At 35.0% G+C, this 27,925-nt stretch overlaps 1 long non-coding RNA gene across 5 annotated transcripts in view; it reads left to right on the top strand.

The window, feature by feature from the left end:
- Positions 1–27,925, top strand: part of LOC144290039 (uncharacterized) — a 96,413-nt gene that overhangs the window by 8,259 nt on the left and 60,229 nt on the right. For 2 of the 5 annotated variants that reach the window (XR_013357911.1, XR_013357912.1), the window contains exons 2-3: positions 15,744–15,799; positions 19,919–19,955. This is a non-coding gene — a long non-coding RNA (uncharacterized LOC144290039). Of the gene's footprint in view, positions 1–10,242; positions 10,341–15,743; positions 15,800–19,918; positions 19,956–27,925 lie in introns of all 5 variants that reach the window. The other 3 variants (XR_013357910.1, XR_013357914.1, XR_013357917.1) reach the window with 2 other exon arrangements.

Raw genomic sequence — 27,925 nt, 5'->3', positions numbered from 1 at the left:
TGTTTATCAACATCTCTATATATTTACATTTATAAAAGCATACTCCTAAGGCAAATTTTTTAGGAAAGATAGAAAGGTAGATTTGGAGGCAGAAGCAACAAGGAAAAAAAAAATCTTCTCATCCTCCTCAGTTCTAATCTCTTCTAGGAAAACAATGGAAAAGTCCAAAAAGTCCTGTTATTTTGCAGCCCACTGGGAAAGATTGAAGTGTGACATTAACTTTATCACTGGTGCACCAACTGATGGCAGTGTAAGAAGTGGGAGGACCCTCTGCATAGCTTAAAAGTAGACACATACCTACATATGTTTCAGTTGCATATACTTCAGTGTTGTTGTTGGTTTTTTTTTTTAAGATTTTATTTATTTATTCGTGGGAGACACACAGAGAGAGGCAGAGACACAGGCAGAGGGAGAAGCAGGCTCCCTGAGGGGAGCCCGATGCAGGACTCCATCCCAGGACCCGGGATCACACCCTGAGCTGAAGGCAGATGCTCAACCACTGAGCCACCCAGGCGTCCCTAATTCAGTGTCTGATAGCACATAAAGTCCTGAAAAATATAAAAAGAATCCAAGAGGTGTGATGATTCCTAACACCTATGTTGTGCTTCGTTAGTCACTGTGCATCTACCATTACCTGAGCACTATCCAGAGAACACTGTTTGCAAACTGTGGTGTAAACAGGAGTTTGTTAAATATTGTGCACAAAGTAAAGATGGTTTGTATCGCAGTGAAAATTTCAAGTTTAGGAAGGGTAAGAATGGGTTAGGGAAACTTTTAATTATTTTACTTAGATAAAAATGGAATTTGTATGTAATTCCTAATGTGAGGAAGACAAATTCTTATCTGATACTTATTATTCCAGGCACTGTGCTAAGCTATTTATTTGATGAAATGGCATAGTTAGTCCTTAGTGAGGATAATTGTATTATTATCCCCTGTTTTCAGAAGGGAAAATTGAAGCACAGAGCAGTTGAGTAAATTATCCCAGATCACATGGTTTGGAAAAAAATATAGTAATCAAATTCAGATTATATTGTCTCAAAAGCTCGACCATATTTCTTTTTACAAATCTTCCGAGGAATCCTCTCTGACATTTTCTGCTGAACCTCTGACCTAGAGAGATGGAAGTCAGACTAAAACTGATTTTGCTGTTATCATTGAATATTTCCAGTCTCCATTCACATAGAAATTACTATTCTAGAGAAATCATCATAATTTAGTGATTCCAATGTGAAGTGGAAGAGACAGGCTTTGTTAGACACACAAAAGTTAACCAGGAGGTTATCAGAATGTGAGTTTAAAAATATGAAATAAAACCACATTTGTTATCTTACCTCAGAAAATTGTGATTTCAGAAAATAAAAGATTAATGTATTTTCTCATCTTTCCAAGCTGTTAAACCACCTTTCAATTTCATTAGTCAATCTTGAAGGGGTTTTGTGTTCCCCATCTTAAATGTTAATCTCTGGTATGCAATTTTGTCAAGTAAATGATAAAACTAAAAGAAGATACCGAATAAGTATTTTTTTTTCATTCAGTTTAATGAATTTCTGTCTTAGTAAAATTTCAACAATTCTGTGAGTTTATGCACTAATTCCAGGGAATAGTTAACATAAGTTGGGAACTTGTCAGACTTCAAAATTTATGACTCTTTTAACCTGAATTCTTCTTCAATCAAATTAGAATAGCTGGGGGAAATATATCTTTATTCGTAGAGTGTTGGGAACTATCTAGGAAATAAGGGCTATTATATCATGATTTTTTACATAGACACAGTTGCAATTTCTGACATTCACCAAAACTCTACCTTCAGCCTTAATCACAAGACTGGATTACTGAGTTAGAAGCAACAACAATATAATGGCATCTAATTGCTAGAATTTTGTGGTATATTATCAGGAAAAATTTTAAAAAATGATCTCTATGTGAACAATTCTCGAATTTTCTATTTCTGTCTCTCCATCTCTCCTTCTCTCTCTCTTTGAAACATAATATATATAACAATAATAAAGGTGCCTGGATGGCTCAGTCCATTAAGAATCTGTTTTTAGCTCAGATCATGATCTCAGGGTCCTAGGATGGAGACCCACATTGGCCTCCCTACTCGGAGGGGAGTCTGCTTCTCCTTCTGCCTTTCCCCTCACCCCCAGCTTGTGCTCTCTTTCTCTCTCAGATGAATAAATAATTTTTTTAAAAAAATATAATATAATAATATATATACAGAGAGAAATAATATATATATTTTATATATACATATATATATATAGAGAGAGAGAGAGAGAAAGACAAAGACAGAGAGACAGAGAGATCCTCAAAGAAAATTTGTAAAAGATATATATATACAAGGATGTTCATTTTAGCAACATTTTTAATAATGTTAAAACAAATTTAATTTGTATTCCCAAAGAAAGTGCTGGATAAATTATGTTGTAACCATACTATAGAGCCAGTATAAGAGTTAAAAAAGAATGAGGCAGAAAAATGGCACTAATATAGAAAAACTCTAAGGTATATAATTTGCATATAAAAGAAACTTTTAGAAATAGAAATATAGGTATATATAAAATGATCACATACATAAACTATGGGTACCCTCAGACATTTTTCTATGTGCATTCATATAAACATAAAATGCATAGAAAAGATCTCCAAGATCATTGACTCAAATAAAATCTATAGTTAAATCTTGGGTTATGGACTGAAAATTTTGGCTTTATTATTATTATATGATTACTTATAAGAACACATCCGTTGATCCTTTGCATATCTAAAAATAAGCGAGTGAATTAAAAACACAATCTTTCTACAAAGTGAACTTCGAGAATTCCAAGTAGGAAGACTAAGGACATTGTAATAAGTGCCCTGAGGTATTAACTGATTCATTTGAGTTATTTTTAGCCGCACTAAGTTAACATCTTTCATGTGTGCCTTAGTGAAGAATGTCTACAGACTGATAATAGAACCTACTGCAAGACTCCTTATGATTGATCCGTAGAGGTGGTACTGGGTTGCAAAAGAGAACACAGTCTGTTTTATTGATATGAGTGACCGGATTAGGGTGAAACTCTGAACATAGATGGATGAATCCATAGAATGAGCCAAGCCAACCAGGTTTGCAAGTGAGAGGATTTGAGGTCACGTTGGGTCATACGAACAAGGGGCATGAACACCAAGATCTATCCAATTCTCTTGCAAATATACCTGCAATTGGCATAGCACAAATTTATTTCCCCTTCAAATTTCCTTTGATTTTGAGAGATCTGTGTTGTTATTAAAGAAGCCTCTTGCCCATCCTTCCCTCAATGTGCATTTCATTCACTTCCTTTTTTATCACTATGTTCAAGTCATGTGATGCAGGTCTCCTCTTTCTAATTGTTGCCTATATTAGACTTGGTTCAAAAGATCTTCAAACCCCTGGTTTCTGTTTGTTTGTTTGTTTGTTTGTTTTACTTTTCTTGTCTCTTTGTTCACCGTATTGCTCTTGTAGCCCCTGCCTGATACAAAATAGTTTGCATGGCAGCAAACTGTGTTGCTGTGTCCCAAATAGAAAATACCAAAAGATGAAAATTTAAGAAAAGAAAGTCTTTTATATTTAGTTAGCAGCATTCACACAGCCTCTGGATTAATGTTAGCTTTGAAGCCACATGATGAGCAATAGAGGTTTCTCACCATGATACTCATTAGCATCTCTTTGTGACTTGCAAGAAATAATTTGCAGAGTCCCAAGTTTAATGCTAACGCAAAGCTGCCTTGTTCAGCTGATAGCTTTCTAACCACAATCAACGCGTTTGCTTTTCTTTGACAAGCAGGGTGCAAAGGCAGTGTCCATCTCCTTCCTTTCTTCTGTTTCTTCTTGCTATACAATTAGGTAGAAATAGATTATGATAGTAACTCGATGGGCTCTTTACCCAGCACTTGACAATACTTTTTTTTTTTTAGATTGGCTTTATAAACCAGACCTGAGTTGTTTTGAAATAGGAGGGTGAGATTGTCTCATTACAGAAGTATAAGACATCAGCTTTTGCCAGGCTGGTGCTCATAATTACAGGACATTCCCCAAGATCACCTGCGTCTCCCCTTTTCCTCGTACCTTCCCATTTTGTCCTTTGTGTTTAGCTAAAACAGGACAGACCTCTCTTTCCCCAGTTTCCTCTCCATACCTACTCTGAATTGATAAATTTACTCCTTGCATCTGACGTGATTGTATACAGAGAGAATCCAAAAGAAACAACAAAAATCTCTTCAGATAAAATAGGAGGATGTAGTAGTTGTGAGGTAGCAATATCAATATGCAAGCATCAGTGACATTTAATGTATATGCCAAATATAATTATAGAATATGCAAAAAAAGTACAGCAGCAAGGACAATGATTACAATCAATGTGGCAAGAAAAGTGCAAAGCAGCTTATATTAAGTATTTGGCTTAGGAGGATCGCACATGATAGTTGGTGCGGAACAATCACAGTTTATGTCTCTTGTCACAGGATCCAGAGTTTCACATTTAAAGCAGTGGTTATTAGTAATGGCATTAAAATAGAGTAGAATAGGTTAGGAAGGCCTTGTCTTTAACTCCTAACATCTTCCATGGTGTAAAAGCATGTGCAGCACACAGCAAACAGAATCCTCACTTTAACAGCAGTGAAATTTTGAGAGGAGACCTGGGATCATCCTTCTCACTTTCTGATGGCCAACATCTTCCAGTCCCCGGGATACTGGGGGAACCTAATCCTGTGGCCTCTTCCAGCCACTGGGATAAGTGCCAGTTATATGCTATGGTATCGTGAGAGATAAGTGAAGCAGCCGGTCAGTTGGATATTTGAGGGTAATTGTGAGAGTTAGTAGGTTAGGTGTTACTGAAATATGTGTAGGGACTCAAGATTCTCAAAGTTCCCGTCAAGGAAATTTTAAGAAGGAACAAAGTACTGATGGGCACTACAACATGGATGAACCTTAAGGCAGTATTATCAAAAGAAGCCAGGAACCACAGACCACATATTGTATGATACCATTTACATGAAAGGCTCAGAAAAGGCAAATCTATAAAGAATAAATTTGCAGTTTCCCAGGCCCGGGGGTAGGAAGAGAGAATGACTGCATTTGGGCATGTGGTTTGTTTTTGGAATGATGGAAACATTCCAAAATTAAATTGTGGTGATGATTGCACAACTCTATAAATTTACTAAAACTCCTTGAAACATTTAGAATAAGTGCATTTTATGGTATGCAAACAATACTTCAATAAAACTGTTTGAAAATAGTCTAAATATTCCTGCCATAATAGTTTTGTCTTTTATTGTGTGTGATAATTGTACAACTATTTGTTTATTTTACTACCTACCAACTGTATTTTATTTTGTAATAATTGCTTTCAGCAGCCACAAGCAACAAAAGGGGGGGGTGAGGGAGTAAGTCCATGTTTAATGAAAAGTTAATGAAGTTCCACTTCTCAGGAAAGCTGAAAATGAAATGTCCGTTGTAACTTAAAACTTGACAAATGTTTTTGTCAATATATACTATCCCTATGGTGGCCATGGTGATATCAGTGAATATAAGAACTGAAGGATGTATATGTGATGGAAACACATCTAACTCTACTTCGAAAAGTTATAGTTATTTTGGGAAGAATATATTCGAAGTGAGCATTTTACTGTGTTAATCTACAGATTGTTTATGCATATATACATATACACATCCTTCTGTAAAGCATGATTTTTCAGTTAGACTACTCTTCCAAACTTAATTTCATTTCATTTTGATTCCACATTTTCTTGCTCAGGAATGATAGGCGAAGCATTAAGGTATTAACGCATTGATGCCATTAGTGGTACAAGAATTTCACAATTATTGGGATCCTTGGGTGGCTCAGCATTTTAGCGCCTACCTTCAGCCCAGGGCGTGATCCTGGAGACCCAGGATCAAGTCCTAAATGGGCTCCCTGCATGTAGCCTGCTTCTCCCTCTGCCTGTGTCTCTGCCTCTCTCTCTCTCTCTCTGTGTCTCTCATAAATGAATAAATAAATAAAATCTTTAAAAAATTTTTCACAATTACATGATGCCACTTGTTCAACACTGTGAGGTCCTGCAAACAGAAACTCAGTTCTTTTGAAGGTAGTTTGATTTTGTTCATCCAACTCATGGAATCTAAGTAAAGCTTTTGGAAGTTATTCTGTCTGAGGTGAGACATTTGATACCATCATAAATACTGATCTAAATTTAGTTAAAAGTTAAACATAGAAGATAAAATTATTTGTTTTATTCGATGATGATGCAATATAAAATTTTGCTGACTCAAAGTACAGTGTGAATGCAATTTATTCTTAAAAGACCTGTAAAAGGATATGCTAGGAAGAAATTGTTTTTGTTATAACTTAATAATTTATAATTGAAACCATATAATTTGTAATACTCTACCAATTAAAATAAAATGTAAAATAGTCCATGTTTAAGTATAGTATATTACATATAATAAACCATATATAATTTATAAATAAATAAACAGAAAGAAAATACTTTATATCCATTTAGTTAGTAACTTTGTAGTGGCCATATGGTTTAAGCAATTAAACTACAAATTTTTTATGACAAAGCTGAAGTGAACAAAAAAATAAATATTTCAGTACAGCAGTATGCATTTCCTTTCTTTTCTGTCAGTAATCAGATTTTGTAAATGTTTGGGTATTTCAAGAAAGACGTGGAAAGAGTTGAAAAGAGAAAAATCCTACATTGTTGAGAATACAGTATTCTTTGAGACCAGTATCTTGGAAGGTTTCTGGACAACAGTAAGTAAATGAGAACATTTAGACAGATAAATGAATACTAAAGAAGCTATTTTCTGGAGAACAAAGAAAAAAATGCCATAGCAGAGATAAAATAGGTTTGCCAATGAAGATGTGCAGTGAAATTGCTAGCATATGTACAAAGAGAAAGAGCAGCTGGTAATGAAAGAAGAATGCTTACTTCAAGGACCATCTATGGAGAAACTATCCCAGCTATCACCTTTTCTGCCCTTGGATCCATGAATAGTACTTGTCAGCTTAGTACCTATATCCAGTCGTAAAACTGAGAACTCTTCTCTAAAGGAATTAAACCACCTTCCTGAGGGAAACTGGGAGTTCTAATGTAATGACCCTCCCTATTGGGTCCTCTTTTGTACTCTTGCACCTCCTGTGCAAGAAGTATCTACCTCAGATGACCTATGGAAAAGAAAATGCTGCATCTCCATAATCATAAAGAGAGGTAAAGGAAACTTACATCAATTATTAATATTATTTGAATTATTAATATTCATTAAACTAAGCTTTTATTCTTACATATGGTTGGAAAATACAGGTTTGCCAAATATCTGAGGAAAACCAAGCATAAAAGAGAAAGAGGACTAGGAAGAAAAAAGAAAAAAAAAGGGAGGAAGGAAATAATGAAAGTAAATTAGAAGACAGTGCCTCAGAGCTAAAGGAAGGTCACAGTTTTTAGGTAAAGAGCCTATCAAGTTACATTCATACAAGGGGGACCTCAGCAATACAAGGAACACACGACTGATATAAACAGCATAAATGAATCTCAGAACATTATGTTAGGTGAAAGAAGCCAGTCTTAAAAACAACAGTAGATTCCACTAACATATAATTCTGGAAAAAGCAAATATTTCCAGAGAACTGATCAATTGTCACCAGGACGTGATGGTGAGAAAAAGGCCCTAATTGAAAAGGGGATGAGGAAAAGGATAAACCAGAACTGAGTGACATCAGAGGCTCTCCTGAAGGCAAGCATTCATTTACCAAAATAACAGATCTTTTCTAATAAGTTAGCAATGACCAATATTGTCTTTTGTGCTGGAATATTGTTACTCATTATTAGGGGCCACCTAAAGGCCTGTCTTTGGCCAAAATAACCTATGGGCTTGCCAGATAGAATTATAATGCTTTGATGCAATTTATCAAATGTGGCTTGGCATCAAGGGATGATGATGTTTTTCAAATACAGACCCTCGGGTAAATCTAAACCAAATAAATTTAATCCTGAGCCTACATACTACACATTTCTTATACAGACTGTAAATGTAAGCCTTCAAATATATGTGCTCCCTAGGACTTCCTCAAATTCTATATCTGTGAAAGTCCAGTTATAAAAGTGAAATGCCACGAAATGGCCCTGAGTGTTACTTCAGTGAAGACAAAATATGACCTAATAGGGTGATTATATTTCTGGTTGTCTGGATTATAGTGATATTTGCCTTCTAAAAAATATCTTAATGGTTGAGTGCAAATACTTAGGAAGCCAATTGATCTATTATAAGAAATTGGCACCAAGGGATATTGTACGGCATCCAAAGGAAATCCAATAGACAATTTAACTATCATGTTTTAGTCAAATCATGTGCAAATTGTAGACAGATGTTTAACTTATACTGAGGGTTAACTAATGATGTAAAAAACAATATTAAGAACTGAGGTCCTATAAGTAACATACTTAAAAGCTCAAAAGAAGAAAAAGATAGCTAGGAAACTTTAAAAAAAAGAAGATTAAGACAGCAATTTGTGATCATGTTCAGTGGATCTTGGGTATAAATTACTTCATCTCATTGTAGGCATCTACTTGACCCAAAATTCTTGGGTGGAGTTAGCCCCTTCTAAAGATTATAAGCTTAAGGGTAGGAATATATGTGTGTATTTGATGGGGGTTGCTTACGAACCTGCAGCTGTAGTCTCTAATAAGGAAAGCTTTTTGGAATAGTGATATGAGTATTTTTTAATTGAGAAACATGAATCCAAAGATAATACCGTAGGACACTCACTGATGTGCTGGCTGTTAACAGTACCTACTAAGGTCCTTAAACATTAAGATGCAAGAATGGCTTTTTCTGGTGTTATTTCCAACACGTGAAAAGAATTAGGTCTCCAGGTTTTAGATTATGCAAAGATTATCTAGGAGGATGTTGAAAAAAGGTTGCTTATAACTAATGACAATTGTACCGTGTAGTATGAGAGTCCTTTGGGGTACATAATAATGTCAGCTTGTAATAAGGCGAAGCCTAATATTAGGGGAGATATTTTGAGACATACTGAATATCTAGATATCAGTTTATAGGCAAAGTTTCCAAGGACACCTGAGAGAGTTGACCATTTCATTGCCATTAAAGCCAATGCACAAACTGCGTAATATCCACCCATATAATGGTATACTATTCAGCAATAGAAAAGAAATAAAATATCCATATACAGTATAACATAATTACATAACAGTAATTATGCAGAGTGACAAAATTCAGACCAAAGAGAGTACATATTGCAAAATTCCACTTTTATAAAATTCTAGAAAATGCAAACTAAATCTATAGTGACAGGTAGCAAACCAGAAGTTTCCTGGAGAAGGTGGGGATGGTGCATAGAGAGGTTAAGAGGGAGAGACTAGCGAAGGAGTTAAGAAAATTTTTGGAGAGAGTGAATATGTTTTTCATCATGTTAGTGTGATGATTTCATGAGTGTATACCTCTATGCAAGCGAATCAAACTGCATGCTTTAAATATGTACAGTTTATTGCATGTGGTTTATACCTTAACAAAGGTTTCTTTAAAAGACCTTTAAAAAGACACCCATCATCATACTATCATAGAGCTAAATATTATTTTCTAGATTGTAATTTTAAAAAACTTTTAGAAAGAATGATAATATATTTAGAAACTTTGAATCACAAGAAGTTTAGATTTAGCCTTTTTTAAACAAGAATGTTATTTCATATACTAAGCCATATACATCTTCTTAGAAGATGTAGAGTTATCTTTAAAATAAGATTATGGACTCATTTCAATTAGTTTAAAGTTTTATCTATTTATCTGAAATACTACATAAACTTCAAAAAATACAATTTACAAATCTGATCCTCATGAACTAAATTTTAAAGAATCTTTAAATCATTTTTGAAGGCTCTTCTTTTATCTTGAACCAAAGCCTTTTCTTCTTATCTTGTAACTATAGTAACAAAAGCTATTATTTAAATTTACTTGTTCACATTTCTTAAAGCAAAAGAATCACAGTTAATTAACTTTTTCTTACACATTTTTAACTGCTTATCTGAACTAGATATTCCTAGAGTGTTCCATAATGACAAAAAGATTGCTTTTTTCTGATCAATTTACCTTTTAAATTTCCTGAGTGAGGAGAAAAAAAGAGAAAAAGAAAAAAGTGGTGAGAGATGTTTTGGCTTTAGACAGGTATAATACAAACTGTGATTGCATGGATTTTACAGGTGTAATCGAAGGAGGAAAAGGCAAAGCGTCTGTGGGCACTGGGCATGGCCCACAAAGTCTGGGAAAAGGAGAGGGAATTATTGACAAGTCAAGAAAGGTAAGAGTTGGAGAAAGGCAAAGATAAAGGCAAGGGGAGTAGAATTTAGAAGGATCCTTAAAAGAAGCAGTCTCAAGTTTCTCTTCTTTCTGTATTTGTCTTTTGTATCAGTTTCCTAGGGGTTCTGTAACATTACCACAAACCACGCAGCTTAAAATAACAGAAATTTCTGTCAAACTTCTGGAAGCTAGAATTCAAAAATCAGGCTGTCAGCAGGAGCATGTAAGGAAGAACCCTTTCTTCCTTCTAATTTGCGGTGGTTGCCAATGATCCTGGGCGTTGCGAGGCTCTGTAGCTGCCTCGCTCCAGTTGTTGCCTCTGTCTTCCCGTGGTCTCTTCCCTCTGTGACTCTTTTCAGTGTTTCTGTGTACAAACATCCCCCTCCTTTCATTATAAACACACTGGCCGTTGGGTTTAGGGCACAGTATGAACTCACCTTAACTTGATTACATCTGCAAAGACTATCCCCAAATGAGACCACATTCATAGATATTGGGGGTTAAGACTTGAGGATATCTTATCTAGGGGAACAATTCAACCCACCACACTTTTGCCAGAAGTCTTTGAGGAAAGTAGTTTTAGAGTTTTAATTGCCTCTAGAAGCTCCATCATACCAATGCAGACACATTTTCCATTGTCTTTCTATTTTAAGGCACCCCATAAATGAAAAATCTTGTCCAATCCTAAAATTTTCCCAAACTCCTGTGGCCATAGTGATGCCAAACTGTCCTTAGTTGGGTTGCATTTGGAGACATAAGCCAGTGAATTCACATAGTAGTAGGCATACCTGAGAGAAATGAGCTTCCATCCCCACTGGCTAGGCAGGCTGCGTGAGATGACCCAAAGAGAAATGTATAGTGGGTAAGAATGATTGTTATATAACTTTCTGTCTGTACAATCTAGTTTTTGAAAAAAAAAAAAAAGCCATAACAAGGTTCTGACAAAATCCTGAGCTAAACAAAGCAGCACAGAGGAGAGTCCTTATAAGGTTTTAAAAAGGTGACTTAGAGCAAATTTTTCCACAGGGTGCCTGACTGTAGAGACTTCCTGAACTCCACTCCTGGACCAGTTAAAAGTAAGCTTATCATGATAAGCCAGTCCTTTCCTATAGACGCCCTCTACGAGATAACATATAAGGCATATGAAAGAAAATACAGGCAATTAAAACCTTAAAGGCCAAAATTCACAAGAGGACACCAAAGTATGATCAAAATATACATCCTGAGGGGCACCTGGGTGGCTCAGTCAGTCAGTTAAGTGTCTGACTTTTGGTTTTGGCTCAGGGTCCTGGGATCATGCCCCTTGAGGGCAGTGTCTGTGCTCAGCAGTGAGTCCACTTGGGGATTCTCTTTCCCTCTCCTTCTGCTCCTCCTCCTGCTCCTGCACACATGCCCTCCCTCTCTCAAATAAATAAATAAACCTTTAAACACACACACACACACACACACACACACACACACACCCTGAGAAACAAATAAAACTAACATAGAAAATCTCAGTGAAGCTATGAAAGCCCAAGTTCAAAGTCAACCTTAATCATATCATTGTTATCTAGTCAGGGGTCCTGGTCCACAGCTCTGAGTTTCAAACAAATCTTGTTAAAATTTCCAAACTGTTAAAGTTTAATCAGTCAAAGACTATCAAAAACCAGCTAGCAGTCATACAGGATCAGACTTATTATCTTTCAAGGAGGAACTGAAGAATATCACTCAACCAAAGGGAAGAGCGATCCCTGAAATGTTACTCAACTAAAAGAGGAGGGAAACAATTTTTGCAAAGTGAAGTTTCTGCTGAACCTTTTTTTTTTTTATTAGTATTTATTCATGAGAAACACAGAGAGAGGCAGAGACATAGGCAGAGGGAGAAGCAGGCTCCCTGTGGGGAGCCCAACCTCCCCAGGCTCATGACTTGAGCTGAAGGCAGATGCTCAACCACTGAGCCACCGAGGTGCCCCTCTGCTGAACATTTTTGAAGAAGGTCTAAAAGAAGGATGATCCATTTCGAATCCTGCACTTCCCAAAGTGGATTAGAAGAAGTGGAAATTAACTAGGAATTGGGTGCTATTGTGAATTAAGGGCAATTTAGCAATTGGATATCTACAGTCATAAATGAAAATACGTCTGGGCATCGTTGGTACGAAAGAAGTAGTCACTTAGTAAGGTGTCGCTAGAGCGTTTTATAACTTTTATAAGACTTTTTCTCTTTTGAGTCTGGGCTGGTTTTCTTCTCTCTTTCAATTCTGGATGGGTTTTGGCTTCTTCAAGTTATATTATTAACACCCCTTATTATTTTATTTCTAATTTTCTGAATCAATGTCTAAACAAAATACTGCAGTTTCAATGATTGTGAAACAGAATGAAAATGTTATGAATCTGATGATACAAGGTTATTTTATAGTTAATAGAGGTATACAGGCAGCAGAAGAAGGAGGAAAGACAGGGGTATCGATTTCTTCATTCAGAGACACAAGAAATGATGTTTGAATTCTACTATTCAGTTATAGAGTTACTGAGAACTGACATAAAGATAATGATATAAATGGTAAAAGGAGTTTAGAAAATATATTTCACTTAGTGTAAGCCACTGTCTTTGATATCTGGAAGAACTATTAAAAGTTTGATTAACTGAGAAATAAAGACAGACTATGGAGATAACAACCAAAAACCAACAGAAGAAATGCTTAGAAATACAAATGTTTGCCTCTGAAGCCTGAAACTGCTGGCAAGTGTATGAGGTAGGAGACAGTGGTCTTCGCTGCTATTCTTGGTATTGCCCTTGTTGCTTTGTGTTTTTCTAAGCTAATGTATGTAGAATTTTGATGATTTTTTTTAAAGTTTTTATTTATTTGACAGAGAGAGAGAGCACCAGCAGGGTGAGGGGCAGAGGGAGAAGGAGAAGCAGGCCTCCCCTGACCAGGGAACCAAACGCAGGATGCGATCCCAGGACCCTGACATCATGACCTGAGGTGAAGGCAGATGCTTAGCCATGCAGGCGCCCCAATGTTTTTTTTTTTAAGTGTTGAGAGAATTATGTAAAATGTTTGACATTTTACTGGAGCATCTAAATGGAGATTTACATCAATGAAAAAAAAACATGATTGTTTTGGATTCAAAGCATCAGTATCACAAAGATATCCATTCTCCCTCTGTACACATATGTGTATATAGATAGAAGTCTCCTCAAAAATAACAGATTTTTTTGTTTGTAAATGCAAATGTGCAACTTATAAAAACTTGGCTCTGTGAAGAAAAATAGATATGTAAAAATTATCAGAGAAAACCATGTAGAGAGGTTTTCCTGGGTAATTTTCCAAAATTAATATTAAACAAACATTTATTAAAATGACTTAGTGTGGTCACAGGGATAAACAGACAAAAAGATCAGGAGATCATAACAGAAAACCAAGAGGAATAAAAACACTAGTAGATACATTTTTTTTTTCAACTTGCTGTTGATATCACTGCAGAAAAAATGTATTGTTTATTCAATGATGTTGTGGTAACTTTCTAAATTTTATGAAATAAATGAGATTGAATCATTCTCTTACCTATTAGAACAAAAAAATGTTCAATTGATCAAATGGATCAATATTCTAAATTTAAAAGAATGAAAACATAAAAGTACTACAGAAATATAATGGATTTGTGCATGCACATGCACACACATGATCTTGGAGAGTAAGGGACTTCCAAATCTGAAATAAAATTCCAGACTAACTATTTTCTTTATAAATTTTTTTACAAGTTCTATATAAAATTCACTCTGAACAAAGTATAATAAAATCCAGGAAAAAATGGCAACATTTATGGTAGTAATGATTTCCATAAATTATTCATATAAATCATAAAAATAAGCAACCTAATAAGAGAAAGGGAAACAATTGATTTAAAAAAAACATTCAAAGGATATGAAAGGTATGTAGACAAACTGTCTTGGAAATATTTTTATTTATCTTTACTACAGAAATTTAAAAATTGATTCACTTGAAATTTTGTAAATATAAATATTATACTATTAAATTGAATGTTATGAAATAACTAATTCAACCATTGAAAATGTATTAAGTGTGCAATTTTATAGTTTTCAAGCTAAGTATCATTAATTTTAGAATAGCCTGGAAGCAGATACTCTCACACTAAATTGGAATAAACAGTTTGAAAAAGCTTTGGCAATATCTATTAAAGTTGAAATTAAGTTCTGTGGGTAGATCACTCATTTTCATATCCACTGATATTAGTTACAGCATTGGTTTTATAAGCAAGTAAAAACTAACTTTGGGAACAATTTAATAAATATGTCTAATAGAAATATTATCTGTTTAAAAGAATAAGATACATTTCTACCCATTGATATATCAAATCTGCAAATTTGTTCATGTAGAATGATACAGAAACCTTTTGTGGTGGATGATTTCTGTCTTTGGGACACTTATTTTCTCTTCTAAATTAATTTGGACTATTTAATTTTTATATATCACTTTTATATCTTTAATGCTGAAAATGTTTAAAGTGATATTAAAATAGAATTGTTTGCAATGCCTAAAACATCCATATTATCCCTTCAATTTGAAACTTTGCCAGGCCTGCATCCTCCAGTTTTGCTATTCTTAACCTCCAGAGAATTTGTATTCCCTAACTCATCTTTAAGCCTCAACTTCCATGTTACTTATTCTAGGAACTTGCTTCCATGAACTGTAAGACTTGCTTACGATGCCCCAAATCAAAGCACTCTATGCTCATTGACTTTGTTTCATAATTGTCTAGCTTTTGCTGTCCCTCAACATTACCAAGAGCTCCTGGAAGAAAACCACATTGCTGTATTCAGAATTGTAACACCTTCAGCTAAAATAGATCTTAAGATATCATTTATACTTAATAAAATATGTAGTGGTGTTCAAGGAACTCTGAACATAGATGAAATCTAGGAAGTATAATGGGGGAGAAGAAAAACAAGAAGAGACAGAAGAAATAAAACATTTTACTTGTCTAATTAATAATTTTATCTGTGATTTGACTTTGTCCTTGGTTGTCAAAGTAGGACATCAGCAGCTTTCACATTCATAGATAATAATGATGTCATAGATAATAATGACGTCAGTGTGAGAGGGTTCAAGGATATGCTCAATGTGGTATCCCATGAAGTGAGGCCAAATAACAACAATTCTTTCTGACAATTTTTGTCTAAGGACATTGTGGCAGTTCTGTATAGAAAGCAGAGAGCCTGGTTTGGTAAAAATCTAGGTTATTTTTAGAAGCAATCCAGACTGTGCTGGAAAGAAATCCATGGGGTAAAGGAGTGGGAAGTAGCCTTTAGTGTGTAACTTTAATGTCTTCAACTATAATTTATGTCATTTCAGCAGGGCCATTACTCCATAATAAAAAATTCTTCCTTTTTGTTTTACAGGAAGATTGAAATTGAAATTAATACCTAAATGTAGAAGCATGATGAACTGCCTGTCGGTGAGCTCTGCTTGTACTTTTATAAAGTTCAATATCTAGTTCTTCTTGGGTACTGTGACTCATTTTCATTGAAATCATTTGTGGCATTATAGAAAGAAAAGAGATAGTATACTCTTAGTAGTATATGAAATTTCTTCTAGGTTCACATAATATCTGGTGCAACTTTACAGCCTAAGACAATTTCACATTCACATTCATATCATTTATTACCCAATAATAAGGCTAAATGAAAAAAAAATGGCTATAACAAGCAAGCCAAAGAACAGTTTTAAGGCTAGAAGTTTATTACTAAGCTTGGACACAAGTACTTTGATGCTGCAAACCCATATTCTGTTTAGAGTTATTGAAGTCAATATTAACTCTCTCATCACCATTTTCGTTCCTCAGATACTATAATTGTTCTCCATAGACTTAAAAATGAAAATATTGTTATATTTCAATTTAGCTGGCTGTGCTAAACAAGCTTTCCTTCTGCAAAATTTACTTTACAAATGTTGTGTATCAATCTTTTGATCGAATGAATTGGCTTCACAGGCTTTAGATATGCGTTCTCACTATAGGGCTATAACTCCAGGACTTTTTCTGTATTAACATCTACCTTGCCTCTGGAGGAAAACTAAGATGTTTTAAGACTAAGAAGGAAAGCAGAGGAAACAATTTAGTTTTCAATTTTTTCATTAAAAAAATTAGTGGGCAACTCCAGCCACGCCTATCTCATGAAGGTTCTGTGAAAATGAGACAAAGTATGTGTAAATATAGTATAAACTGTACATACCTATAAATATTAGAATGTATATAAACTTTAAAATAGTGAAGAACTGCTATTATCATTTATGGTAATGGTTGTAGAAAGTCACCACTCTGCTCCATCCTGTTTCTCTTTTTATTCATCCTCATCACAATGTTCTTATCTTTCTTCTGAACTAAAGAAAGATCCCAACAAAGTACCCACTTAGCCTATCCTATTATTACTTCCTAATCTCTCATTAATCCTTTGGCCACTTGTGAACTTTTATTGGCATATGGGTTTCAAGCTTTGACTTTACATTTACTACTCTACCAGATCCCAGACTAAGTTTCCCCAAACCAAACTAGTATCAGCCTTTCCCAAAAGGATCACAAAATGAAGGCACAATATAGATGTCAACATCAAATTGCAACTGAATGTGCCTTCTGTGATATGCCACGGACACACAACACTGCTTGTAACATCTCCAACACAGTTCCAAGCCTCCTCTAGAGAACTGATACCAATTATCCTCAGCTTCCCACTGGGGTGGCTCATATATCTCTCATCCAGAATTCAAGAGCAGGGAGAGGAAGGAAGGAAGGAAGGAAGGACTGACTCAGTTGCCCCACAACTCATTCCAATATTTTTTAAGTTATTTATTTATTATTTATTTATTTATTTATTTATTTATTTATTTATTTATGAAAGAGAACACATGTGAGGGGGCAGGGCAGAGGGAGAGAGAGAAACAGGCTCCCTTTTGAGCAGGGAGCCCAACCTGGGCCTCTGTCCCAGGGCCCTGGGGTCATGACCTGAGTCAAAGGCAGACATTTAACCAACTGAGCCACCTAGGCGTCCCTGCAGTATTTCTTAAAGAGTGATGATTGACCACCTGCATCAGAATCCTCCCAGGTATTGATTTCTTAGCCCGTACTATGTAGCTATGGAAACTGAAACTTGAAAGATGAACACTAAGTTAAATAGTAGTTAAACTCCTTTAAGGAACATAAGTAGGTACCCATTACAGATTAAAAAACTCCCAGCCCCACTGCAGAGATTTCTTGCTACAGAATGAGTGCAATGATGACAGTAATGATAAAATAATGATGTTGTTGATGGTAGTGATGAAAATTCTTCTCAGTTAATACATTTTATTGTTGGTGACAAGACCACAGTTAATATTTTTTGCATGATTATGTTGGTGAAACTACATATATATATACACACACACACATATATATGTCTAGATTTGAAACGAACATTGCTAATGACTCTGCTGTCCAAATTATGCAAGATCTATTATTTCCCAGGTTGACCAGCAATGCAGATGTTCATACCTTATAGCTAGAACTTTACTCCCACCAACAGAGTTATGGCATTGCCCTTTTATCTAATTGGGACCATAGTTAGGGGTATAGCAATCCAACATTAGCATGCTTCCCAAAGCGAGGACTTGTTCAGGATCATACACCACATTCTGCACTGTTTCTACGGTGGTTCTTCTGAAATGAGGTGAAGTTGATGTCTGTCTTGTAACTGCCTCATCAAGAGAAATAGAAAAACATCTTCACAAGAAAATAAGAGTCTACAAAGTGTAAAAATGAGAAAGAAAACTATTTCTCATTGTCTGGCCACACTGCATGTCAAACAAAGAAGGAACAGTACTTGTAGATATTTGTCTCTGAAGCAATATACATGGTTGACAATAACATAATATTTAGTTTCTTAGCCTAGAACATGTACATTTCAATTATTAGATTTTTCAGAGTTCTCCCCAGTGACCAGTAGCTAGGCATTTTATTTCTATTTTGTGAAAACACAAAGTAGAGGCATCTAGCTTTCCCAAAGATGGAAACAATAATTATTTCTACCACTCCAATTTACCCATATGTCTTATTGTCTTTTTGAATACATATGTTTACCTATTGTTATTCTTATATGATTTAGCTCTAATATTCAGTTACGGGTAAAATACATAGAGAGCAAAGATAAATTAGCAGGCTAAATATAATAATAAAAATAGAGTGAAATTTAGGATTTAACTAATTATCAAAGGTTATATTGTGGCAGGGACAAAGTACAATTCCTTCTTTATTCCAGGAGCTCTGAAATATAACAATCACATTCAGGTCTGATATTACAAAGGACTGTCCCAAGTGTGAAATTAGTATGTGATGTGAAAAGTGGTTACCCCAGGAAGAATGGGGATTAGGAAAACATGACCTGGGAAATCTTATCCACTGAAATGCTCCTTTAAGATATTAACTTCTTAATTCAAACTCAAGGCAAATTAGATGAGTCTTTACTAATCTTACGCATCTCAGTGTTTGCCTGAAACAAGAAATGCTTTAGCTAAAATAAAAGCCTGTATTATAATAATTCATAATATTCCTATTTTTATTTGCATATCATATGCCTCTATTGCTTTTCAGTCTTATTAATCTTTTTGCCTTAAATATATCCTTGGTAGTTAATTATAAATTATCAGTGTTCCCTAATAGAATGTGGAAGACTCATGGGATGAATTCTAAAATAAATCTAAAAGAAAATTATCTAATTATTTGATAGTAAGATAATGCCATTGAGAATCATAGGCAATGAGACTTTATTTTTTTTAAAGATTTTATTTATTTATCTATGAGGGACACAGAGACAGGAGAGCCTGATGCAGAACTCAATCCCAGGACCTTGGGATCATGACCTAAGCCAAAGGCAGACAGTCAACCACTGAGCCACCCAGGTGCCTGGCAATGAGACTTTAAACTAACTATAATTATATATATGTCTACATAGACTTTTACATCTATATCTATCTATCCACCCATTCACAAAGAGGAAATGTTATCTGTTCTCACTATCCTATATTACTTGATACTTTTATTTTTCTTACACTATGAGAACAGGTATTGAGGTCATTTCTGTCTTCAATAAGATGAAAATCTCTCAAATGACACCACAAAACTGTCCATTTCCTTTCACTGACTTTAAATAAGTGCACTGTTTCCAGCTGGGCCCATGTACTTTGAAAGACTGGGTAAAACTGAAAGTAGCCGAAGGAGGAGGGACCATTGCCCAGACTCTATTTTATTAGTGCACACGTTACTAATTATGTATTGTATACACATATAGACCAACACAGTAATGTAAAAAGTAGCATAATTATATCTCATTATACAAGAGAACATATTCCATATGATAGCATATATAATCAATTCACCATGCTCTTCATTAAGTAATTTTAACAGGACTTTTGCACCTAGCAACTGCAAATTCAAATGTTCATAGAAAGAGATAATGAATAAGTATTTCAAAACAGTGTACAAACAGAAGATCCCAAAATATTGCTTATTTGTTATAGAGCTCATTTCTCCATTCTTCTCATGTTATAGGTGCATAATACAGTTTCTTGTAAGGAATTCAAGATAAGTGAGTATTAAATAATAATTTTATATCTACGGTCATTTTCTTGTAATTGTTGAGTCATCTGCAATAGAATATGGACATTAATCATAAAGATATAGTGATTAAATACCAAAATCACACAAAAAAGTGAAATTAGGTCAATGGCACAGAGCTACATAATACAGAGAATATTTAATGCATAGTTTTGGTGGCTATAGAAGGAAACAATCTGTCTACCTGGTATTTAGCAATAACTCCCTACGATTTTCTCTCTCTCCTATCAAAAATTATAATATTAATACATTAGCATAATATGCTATCATTTATACCCAAAGATCCTGTCTTCTTGGCATATCAATCTTTTCTCCTTTATTTAAGGGAGGTATAAATTCAGCCTGGTCATTAGGAAGCAAAAGTCATTTGTTTTAATAATGCTGTAGTGAGAGGAGGGCCCATATAGGTTTGAACAACCCAGGAATAAGGACTCCGTTCCATTAACTTCCCCAGAAGTCTATTCTTCTAGATGACATCATCATTTAAACCAAAACTTTAATGCCTTGCAGAGATTTCAATAATAAACTCTGGCTCACTTGATGCATTTTCTTTGCCTATGGTGCATTTTATTAGCATTCTATACCACCTTGGCAAATTGTAGGTCATTGGTGATTGCTCTCCTCCCTATTATACCACAGCATTATAATCACGCTCAGGATGGTTGGGTGACCATGTGGATTATCTTGGTCTAGGGAAGCATACCATGCAGTTGAACTGGCCCACCACTGAAAGAAAAACCAAGACAATAAATGCTAGAAAGCATCTCAACAGCAAAGCATCATAAATACAGTGCCCGTGAAGAGATCCAAATAGGAGATCAAACTAAGTAGATAAAAGCAGACATTGGCCTATGCTTTTTAATCAGATGCCAGGAGCAAAACCTTGGCAGAAGTGATAAATCTGTGGCCATTTAATGGCATACAGGGATCTCTGCATTTGATCAGGTCAATGTTTATATTAACTGTGGTGGAAATCATTGAGCCTTCACCTCTAACCTTGAAAAATGAATCAGCAGGTTAGAAAGTGTATTTAATTCATTAGATGGCATGTTTTCACCCAAAAAGAGTTGGCAAATTGCAGGAGGAAAAAAAAATCAGTATCTAATTGCTTCAGGTTTTAGATAGAGATACTTAAATTCTATTTATATTTGGTAATATCTTAGATAAAATGAGCCAAAAAATTCATGTAACTAATTAAAAGTGCATTTTTTTATAAAAGGTTTTATTTAAATTCAATTTCATTGACATGTAGAGTATTATTAGTTTCAGGGGTAGAATTTAGTGATTCATCATTTGCAATAACACCCAGTGCTCATTACATCAGGTGCCCTCCTTCATGCCCATCACCCAGTCACCCCGTCCCCCCATCCATCTCCCTCCCAGAGACCCTTAGTCTGTAAAACTACACATTTAAACCTGTATAAAGATGCATTCCAGGAAGGGCACTCAATGATGAGTTCAAGTCACACAGCAAGAGGGGTATTACAGAACAGTTCCCCAAATAAAAGATGCAAGTTAGAAACCCTTCCTACCCACTTGGCATTTACTTCAGGAAAAAGAAAAATACAAAATCTCTGTCAAGCTGAAGGGGATATACAAGAGACCTGCCCCCAACATAAGATGTGAAAACTATTTTCCTCCAGAGTCATTTTTTGGTGATTGTACTTGTGATCTATTAACATAACTTGCTTCTCCTCTGCTGTGAATTGCCTCTAACCTGCAGTGGAAAGATCAAAACTATAGTTTGAATTAAATTCTGTTGGGAGGGATCCCTGGGTGGCTCAGTGGTTAAGTGCCTGCCTTTGGCCCAGGGCGCGATCCTGGAGCCCTGGGATCGAGTCCCACGTCAGGCTCCCGGCATGGAGCCTGCTTCTCCCTCCTCTTGTGTCTCTGCCTCTCTCTCTCTCTCTATGTCTATCATAAATAAATGAATAAATAAATCTTTAAAATAAATAAATAAATAAATAAATAAATAAATAAATAAATTCTGTCAGGATCATATAATTCAATAGAATGTCAAGCAATATCAATGACTTATTAAAAAATAAATGTGTTTCACTTGAGGAAAGACAAGATGAAAGATTAGTCAAGGAGAAAGAAAAAAATTGTGCAACACTTTATAATCTCTGTAGAGAGAATTATGAAGGTCTTGTCTGTAAAGTATGGAGTAGGAGTCTACAAAGTACATAAAATGTAGTTTTATTGTTTTTATTGGCAAAAGTATAATCTTGACCTTTGATAAATCGTCCAGGGAATAAGCCCTACAAATTTGAGCAATATGTGAAAATCTCGCTATAACCTGCATACTTTAGCACTAGGAAGAAAACAGGTCCAGTTAGAGAATTTTACCTAAATTCATATTTCTGAATTTCAGCCAGCAACATAGGCAATCTACCACTCATCTTAACTATTTGAAAAATAGGAAACAGAGATGCAAAACTTTGTGGGTTTTTTTCTTCTTTTTTTCCTGTTTGCCATCGAACTACTCTGTATGTATGGGTGAATATAATTGAAGAAATTTTTGACATTAACTATTCAACTAAACTGTCAGCTCTGCTTGAACATGAAAGAATATATTGAATGATTAGAAGGCTGGCAAGTGCTGTTTGCCAATTTGCAATGATAATTGAACCCAGTAAACTGTAGCTGTATTGTTAGTAATACAAGTGTCTGGAAATGTAAGTTTAATAGAACCTCTCTTTGCCATCCTCCTTGTAAGCAATTCCCCATTTAATTTAACCAGAACTTGTCATTCTCTTGCTAGTATGTGCTAACCGATACACAGGATGCTGAATGCTTACGGACAAAAAGCTCCTCGATGGCAACCCAGAAAAAGGTTGTGTGCTGAAGTTTTAGTGCCTTTTGTATACTGCCGGATTATGTACTTTTCTTTGAAAGCCATTTAATAATTTTAACAAACAATCAAACCCAATTATAAAAAAAAGTTGTTCTTATAGTTATGTTCACAAATTTATTTCAAATGCATATCCAACCTAAACTAGAAGGTGAGCTGTTTTAATTATTTTATATTTTAGAATATTGATCAAAGTATCCAGTACATCCTCAAAGCTCAATGCACATGCTCTAAATAAATAAATGGTACTTAACTTCTTTTCTGTTGTTCCTCTCAGCCCCTTTTCTGTGGATAACCATCCCACTTGTGTTTTCCCGCCTTAATCATAACATATTCATTCACACTATTTCCAATCAACTTCTCTTGTTCCTTGACTATGACAAGAATACTTCCTTCACAAGAACTTTTTCAAAAACTTTGTTAGCTCTCCTACTCACCATCTAGACCTTAGGTCATCAACATATTCTTATGAACTCTGAGTTCTATTTTGCTTTCTACTTTCATCTGCCCTTTAGAATATCTCTTATAATGATAAATTTACTAGTAAAACTATAATGATATATTTATTAGTAAAACTATTTTAAAATATCCCCTACTAGATATTGAGTATATATATATACTCAACATTTTGATTCATTGCCGTATCTCTACTGACAATATATGCTCCAAAATATAATTGTTGAGTGAAGCAGATGACTATGAGCCTGATACAACAAATGTCTAGATTCTTCGGAAACTTTTCAGTGTATGTTAGATTGCTCACAAAGATGACCGTCAACAAAGTGCACACCTCATTCAAAGTCTTCCCTATGGCGTTGCTTTCTTGGTTCCATTCATTTCCCTTTGAAGTCCGTTCTCTTTTGTTGAGATCTACTTGTGAATAAGTTCCTCTCTTGAAGGAGGCAATGTCAGGTAGAGCAGTGTTTCCAAATCTAGCCGTGCATCAGAAGCATCTGACGCTGATTCTAGCTTTGCTATTACAGAATTTCCTGAAATGGGTCCAAGTAGTATGGGTGTATGTGTGTGCGTGTGAGATATGTGATATATTTAAAGTATATATGATATATTTAAAGTATATATAAACCATATATAGTACGTGTGTGTGTGTATATATGGTAATTTTGTGGTAATTTTGATGCCATTGCTATAGTACTCTGAATCAGAATTTTAATATTAGCTCCCCTGTTATGTCCTTATGAACTCTGAAACCATAATTCTCTATCCTTAGTTTCCTTAACTCTAAAATGTAGAAATTACACAGCATTGCCTATAATCCTTCAAAGAAATATATATCTAAAATTTGACAAAAAAAGATGGTTTAAAGACTTTAAAACCAACTCTGTAGTATATCATTTGCCCACAAATGAGTGTCCAGGTTATTTTTGTTACTTTGAAAAGCATATACAGCAATATTGACAGCACCGTAGGGTCCATTCCCCTATATAGATATAGGCATATACTTCTTATAATTGCCTATACAGTAAATGGGAAAATCATAGTTTCATAAATTATGAGTAGTATTGGCCTCTATGATAGTTTATTTTGTATAACTTCCAAAGTTTGAAACTTTATTTTAATATTATAGAAATCACAATTTATAATGAAAATAATTAATTCAAATTAGAATATAAGCCAAAGTTATTTACCAGATATTAATACCCAAGGCTAGATATCAGAGTTTCATTTGCTAGCTCCCAAGAGAGAAAGACACCGACTTGTGTGACTTTTCCACCCATCTGCAGTCATTAAATGCAAGTAATAAACATGAATATGCACCAAAGCACGTATCAGAATTAGCAATCAAATTAGTGTCACTTGCATTCGTAGCAGATTTTTAAATGCCTTTAATTCTATTAGAAACAAAAAGAAGATCATTTCACACTGCCATGAATGTCCCTTTAGGATGTATAAATCTGAAATAGAATTCCTGTGATGAGGCAGGCTAGAATTTGACTAGATCTGTAGAGCTGACAAAAACCATGTTGAAATGGGGTTGACCTGTAGTGCTTCATACTCAAATGTTCCTATGGAGAGAGTGTGAATTCTAGCACTGGGTGGTAATGCACTTTTGACACCAAATGGTTTTAAGGTCAAAGAAAAAAAGACGTAAAAATAAATTCTGAGCACACACTTGAAAAGCCACCTGCAATTAATTTTTTTGTGGAATCAGTGTTTTATGATTATAATTTTTACCCAAAACTATCTTTCCTAAAGTTAGTGCTGTCTTAAATTAAAAGATTATGTATCTTCAGAAATTGTACATTTTCCAAAATTAAACAAGATCCCTTTAATATTTCCAAAAGAGTGAAGTAGTAAGTGAAGGCAAGATACTTAGTGAAATCATGTAAGAAATTGAGAAAATGTGAGTGGGGGATTTTGCAGCAAAGAAATAGGAGGCTTTCTTCTGTGAAAACTGTAGTTTCTGAGATTTTACCTGACTTGTAAGCTAATAAGCTAGCTAATCTATGATAGTTTAATGAACACTGACAGAAGACACAAGACATCTCAGTCAGAGACAAAGAATGGTTTATCACTCACAGTAATAATAGTAGTCAGAGTACAGCATTTTCTTGTGCTGTTTCCTCAAGCCCAAATTCCTCAGGGAAATGTAAAAAAGACAAAATGATATCTGTACATGCAGTGGATTACTATGGACAGCAAGCATGTCTGTCTTTTGCTCCAGAAAATATCAAGCAAACTATCCAGAGAGTGAAATTATGTCGAGCTTCCAAGGATATAAGCAAATTTGCTCTTCGCTCCAAAGGGTGACACTGTGTCTGTCTTTCAAGGCTGCTCACCACATACGAAAGATAGTCCAGAACACAATCAGTGCTTCTGTTCACAAGACATCCAGCCATGTGAGACACATGGAAAATTGTCTCTCAACCCCTGTGAAACCACATCTCATATTCTGCAAGCTAGGGTCAAGGAAGGTAGACCTATAGCCCCTGATCACTTATCTAAAACAAGAAAATAGCTACTCTGGAAGAAAGACAAAAAAAAAATAGCCAGTTTTGTCTCCATAGTTCTTTTTCTGTGACTCTCAGATACAAGCCTATGAAGCTATCTCTGTCCAGGGAATTACTGTTTGGCATAAACAAGATGCTGACTTCTCTGTTGTTATACTACAGGTTTGAGGGTATAAACATGTTATAATAAAAAATACAAGTTTCAGTTCATTTGTCTCTACCTCTCCTGTCAGTTCATCAGACATATTTGAATTAACGTGTAACCTATCCTGCTTAAAAATAATGAACTACAGCCCCTTCAAGAACATAGCAACCTGATTAACTCAGGAACAAAAGTTTACAACACCCAACTATGGCTCAATGCAGTCAATATATTTAACATTATGAAATCTTGACATATACTCTAAGAGCCATTCTTTCCTATGCCCAACTTTAAATGGCAAACTAAAGATGAGACTTTTAGTTGAACATCCCAATAAAAACTGCTGAAGAAAAATGTGTAATACCATAAGTCATGATGATTATTATGGGATATTAGCATTTGAATAATGATTCTCAATTGCATGTATTATGAAAAACCTATTCTGAGTCACAAGCTGTGATTTGTTATGCTGCCAGAAGTTCCTCTATTCACACACAAAGGGTTACTGAAGTCTATCATGTTGCATAGGATAAGACTAAAACTACCCAGGCTGAAATTCTCTGAAAGTGCCCAGTAATTATCATCGCATACTTAGGTCATAATGTAGGCATAAAACACTATTCCGAATTTTGGTGTTGAAATAAGGAGGCATTGTTTTGTAATAGTCTTACAGATCCCTTTGGTTCAGGAGGACTAGGAAGTAATATATAAGAAAGTCTTAGTTTTTCCTGGGTACTTTATGCCAAAGATTTTTTTGTCTTCTGATCAAATTATGTGTTTATTGTAATATTAAAACCTGTGAATATTCATTATATTTACAGCATTCCAGTTTTCGTTTACAGTTTGCAGAGATTGTGATGTCTCGTACTAGTATCAGTATTAGTAAATCATGAAGAGAAGATTGTAAATTTTGCAGGCGCATTTTATCAGTTTTTGAAACAGATCTAGTATAAAAGCTTACTGCCTGTGTGTGGTAAAGGGAAGTTTCTAAATTCTGATTTATTAGAGTGGCAAAATGCGGTTTTTATGTTACTGGCTGTGTTTATTCAATACTAATGTCATCAGTTACATTGTTTTTTTTTAATTTTAATATATAATTTAATATTTTTAAGATTTGAAAAAGATCAAATACACCTCACTAAGTAAATTGGTAAACATATAATTAAAATTAGCCCTGCGAAATGCCAAATGCTATAAATTTTACATGTATCTAATTCATCTTTCTTTTTTATAATCATCCTAAAGCACAGAAGAACACATAATGCAAATGTAAGACTGCTTGGCAATATGACAATGCCATTTTATAGAGTACCTGTATTTTTATATGAAAGATTGATACATTGCATTTATTTTTACTCCATTCTGATACTTCACAAAATAACGATGCAACTATTAGAAAGCTATAAAACCACAAAGACGATGAGAACAGAATTTTAGACAACCATTGACCAGAAATTGGACAAATGGAGGACACGTGGTAAGTTACATTGCAGACTGAAGACCATCTAAGTCTAACCAAATATGGCAGGGTAGAGAGAGAAATTCTAAGAAGAAGCAAGACCATGAAGGTCAGAAAGCCAAACACATCCTCAGGAACTTGAGATTCCTGGTATTGCTGAAGGCCATGATGTAGGGATTGGTTGAATATGGAAAGATTAGCTAGAAGTTTGTATCACAAATTCGAGGGCAAGTTGGGTCACCTCTCCTAGATCTGTAGTCAGGAAACCGGCCTCTCTCATTCCACCAGAGATGGAAGGCAGAGCAGAGTGTGGAGATTGGGAGTGCTGTGAAAAGATTTGGTATAAATAGACAAATTGAGTGGTGAGAACCCTGGCCCCCTACATCCTGAGAACCAGGCTAAAACTGATCCATCCCTGCCCATGCCCACTCTCACGTAGGTAGGAGATTATATAGGACTCCTTTCTGGGTAACATGACATAAGAGATAATATGAAAAACCAATGACATTTTATTGCT

Source organism: Canis aureus, chromosome 2 (genome assembly GCF_053574225.1).
Source record: "Canis aureus isolate CA01 chromosome 2, VMU_Caureus_v.1.0, whole genome shotgun sequence".
NCBI lineage: Eukaryota > Metazoa > Chordata > Mammalia > Carnivora > Canidae > Canis > Canis aureus.
This window is presented reverse-complemented; position numbering and strand designations above follow the sequence as displayed.